The sequence below is a fragment of the Vombatus ursinus genome, unplaced genomic scaffold (assembly GCF_900497805.2).
Source record: "Vombatus ursinus unplaced genomic scaffold, bare-nosed wombat genome assembly UNPS02014793.1, whole genome shotgun sequence".
Classification (NCBI taxonomy): Eukaryota; Metazoa; Chordata; class Mammalia; order Diprotodontia; family Vombatidae; genus Vombatus; species Vombatus ursinus.
Genome location: NW_020954571.1, coordinates 18160435 through 18164825, shown reverse-complemented (window position 1 = coordinate 18164825; position 4391 = coordinate 18160435).

Here is a 4391-nt window from a genome sequence, read left to right as displayed (position 1 = left end):
CAAAGGAGTAATGATGAAAACTACTCTCCACCCCCAGAGAAGGAACTGATGGAGTCTGAATGTACATCAAAGCATGCTATTTTGTTTTTCATTTTTTTTCATGGTTTCCTTTTTGTTTTATGTTTTTGTTAATTTTTTTTACCATATGACTAATACAGAAATACATTTTGAATGATTGCAAATGTGTAACCTGTATCGAATTTCTACTATCTCAGAGAAAAGAGAAGGTAGAAAGGGAGGGAGAAAAATTGAAACTTTAAACATTAAAAAAAAGAATATTAAAATTGTTTTTAGATGTAATTGGGAAAATGTAATTTAAAAAAGAATTATTGAAGTACCTGAAAGTCATGATAAAAAAAAAGTCTTGACATCACATTTCAAGAATTTATAAAGGAAAATGTTCCCAATATTCTTATTTCCAGAGGGTAAAATAAAAATTGAAAGAAATCACTGATTACTCCCAAAATTAGAACTCCCAGGACTATCCAGAGGTCCCAGGTTAAAGAGAAAATGTCACCATACAGCCAGGAAAAAAAAATTGGTCGGGAGCACACAAGATTTAGCAGTTTCCATGTTAAAGGAATGGAGGATTTGGAAAATGATATTCAGAAGGCAAAGGAGACAGGATTACAACCAAGAATGTTCTACCCAGCTAAACTGGGTATAAGCCTTTAGCAGAAAAAAAAAATGGATATTTAATGAAATAGAGGACTTCTCAGCATTCTTGATGAGAAGATTGGTAAATTTGACATTCAAACACAGAACTCAAGAGGAGCATAAACAGGTAAATATGAAAAAGAAATCATAAGGGATTCAATAAGATTAAACTATTTACATTACTATATGAAATATAATACATGTAACTGAAGAACTTCATCACTATTAGGGCATTTAGAAGGCATCTACACAGACAGAGGGTGTTGTGTAAATTGATCATGTTGAAATGATCACTAGGACCACTAGGGATGCACTAGGAGAAGGGAAAAGGGAGAAGTAGAAAGGTGAAATTTTTCTCACCTAATAAAGGAATGTAAGAAAGGGCTTTTATAGTGCAGGGCAAATGGGAATGTAAAAGACAATGCTTGAACTTCACTTTCATTAGAATTGGTTCAAATAGGGAAGACTGTCTATGCCCACTCAGTTGGGTATACAAATCTATCTTACCCATCAGAGAAAGAGGATAAAGAAATAAGAAATATAGAATTGGAGAGGAGGAGTGATAAGTGAGAAGGTCAATTAAAAGAGGCAGTAGTTGGAACCAAGACAGCCTTTTGTGGAGGGATAGGACAAAAAGAGAAATAGAAATAGAAGCAAATAGTGTGGAGGGGGAAAGGCTGTTAATAAAGATAACTTTGAATGTAAATGGGATAAGCTCACTCATAAAATGGAAGCAGATAGTGACTGGATTAGAAAACAGAACCTAACAATATATTATTTGTAAGAGAAACACTTGAAAAAGAAAGACCCACAGATAAAGGATTGGAGCAGAAACTATTAAGTTTCAGGTGAAGTAAAACAAACAAAAAAAAAGGCAAGAGTAACAATCATGATCTTAGAAAAAGCAACAGCAAAAATTGACCTAACTAAAAAGAAAAGATAATCAGGAAGATGGTAGAATAGAAGAAGTGACTTGCTTGAGCTCTCCCCCAAACCCCTCCAAATACCTGTAAAAATGTCTCTAAATAAATTCTAAAGCAGTAGAACCCACAAAAAGACAGAATAAAACAAATTTCCAGCCCAAGACAACCTGGACGCTTGATTGGAAGGTATATCGTGCCAGGTGGAGAAAAGAATGCAGTTTGGTGTGGGCATGCAGGCAAAACAGGCCTCAGCAAACCTAGAGCAGCCCTCACATATTATCACATGGGATGAAGAGAAAACTCAAAAATGCAATCCATTGCATAATGATGATGTGCATATAAATTTGTTTTTAATGAAGTAGTATGGAGTAATAGTAAATGTTGAACCTAGTATTTGAAAAATGTGAGTTCAGACATTTCCTGTCAGTGATAGCTGTGTGATTTTTGTAGATGAGAGAAGTTTTCACATTAATGAAATCAGATTCTTCCTATTTTATTATAAAAGTAAAAATCACAAACAATTTAACCTTATGCATTGCTGTAAATTTTTCACTTGTTGATCTGGTCAACACCCTCACAAAGATCTTTCTCTGAATGTCTCATTGTGAGCCTGGGGTTTGGAAGGTCATGCTAACAGAATGTAAACTCTATTAGCTTCTACCAAGCTGAAAGGGTTTGAAATATAGGGCCCATTAATTGATTATATATGTGTGTGTATATCTATATCTATATCTATATCTATATATCTATATATAATACATATATATGTATATATCTGTCTTTGAAAGACCTGAGTAGGAAGTGCAGAAAAAATCATCAATTCAATTTAAATCAATAATTGAGCATCTACAAAGGGACAGAAATTGTCTTAGGGGAAAGGGACCATAGAGCCATGAATTAATAACTGAAAGAGACATTCCTTCAGCATATTCTACTTCTAATTCCTTCTGAATGGCATATTCTTCACTATTTAGGATCATAGAATGATGACATTTGGCACTGGAAGGAAACTCAGAGATTATCTTGTGCAGCCCCCTCATTTTACAGTTTAAGAAAGTCAAAGTATCAAGAGTTGAAGTGATTTTCCCAAAACCAAACATGTAGTAAATAGGAAAAACAGGCCTGAATCTCAGGTTCTTTGATTCCCAAACTAATGTTCTTTCCATTTCCAGGCCCATTTTCCTTCTTTGTAAAATAGAGGAAATAATGTGCAGGCAATAATGTGACTTACAGAGAGATGGATTTAGAACAAGCCTAATGACTAGACCTAAAAGGTAATTATTAATGGTTTGATTTCTATTTGAAAGAGCCCTCCATACAGTTGTCAAAGGACTTGTGATTATCCCATTGTAGTTGTTTAAATTATTAAGTTTTTAATCTCTTATCTTTCTATTCCCCCTGCCAATTAAATGAAATTAAACAAAAACAAAAGGAGCAAAGAAAAAAAAACTAATAACAAATATGCATAATCAAGGAAAGCAAAACCTTTATTGGTCATGTGAAAAAGTGTATGCCTCATTCTGAATTTTGACTTCATCACCCCTCTCTTGGGAAATAGGTTGCATGCTTCATCTTCGGTCCTCTGAAACTGGTTTTTGTCATTACATTTATCAGAATTCTAGACCCTTTTAAAGTTCTTTTTCTTTATAGTATTGTTATTTTATGAATTGTTTCCTTGATTCTGCTCACTTCACTCTGGATCAGTTCATATAGACCTCTGAAGCTGTCTACTTTGTAATTTCTTAATAGTGCAATAATATTAATTTTATTCATATGCCACAATTTGTTTAGTCTTTCCCAAATAGAGGACACTCCCTTAGTTTCAAGGTTCTTAGTAGGTCAAAAAGCTCCTGTAAATATTTTTGTACATATGAGTTTTTCCTTCTTTCTTTTGTCTCTTTGGGGTATATACCTAGTAGATTTATGTTTTTTTTTTAAAATTTATTTATTTTTAGTTTTCAACATTTACTCGCACCAAATTTTGAGTTCCAAATTTTCACTTCATCTCCCTCCTCCCCTCACCCCAAGATGGCATGCATTTTGAATACCCCTTCCCCTAATCTGCCTTCCCTTCTAACTCTCCCCCCGTTATCTTATCCCCTGCCCTTTCTACTTTTCTGTAGGGCAGGATAGATTTCTGTACCCCATTTCCTATATTTCTTATTTCCCAGTTGCATGTGAAAGCATTTTTTAAAACATATGTTTTTAAAACTTTGGGTTCCAAATTTTCTCCCTTCCTTCCTCCCCACCCATCCTTATTGAAAAGGCAAGTAACTCAATATCAGTTATAAATGTGCAGTTATGCAAAACACTTCCATAGTAGTCATGTTGTGAAAAACTATTTCTCTTAATCCTATCCCACCCCCTCCCCATTATTCTATTCTTTCTTTTGACCCTGTCCCTCCTCAGAAGTGTTTGCTTCTAATTATCTGATTTCCCAATCTGCCCTCCTCTCTATCATTCCCCTGCTCTCTTGTCCCCTTCTCCCCCTCTTTTCCTGTATGGTAAGACATATTTCCATATCCAATTGAGTATTCATGTTATTCCCTCCTTAAGCCAAATTCTATGAGAATATGATTCACTCATTCCCTCTCACCTTCCCGTTTCCCCTCCACTGCAAGAGCCTTTTCTTTTCTTGTTTTATTTTTTGTGAGAAAAATTACCCCATTCTACCTCTCCCTTCCTCCTTCCAGTATAATCCTCTTTCACCCCTTAATTTTATTCTCCAGATATGACCCCTTCATCTTCAACTCACTCTGTGCCCTCTATCTATCTATCTATCTATCTATCTATCTATCTATCTATCTATCT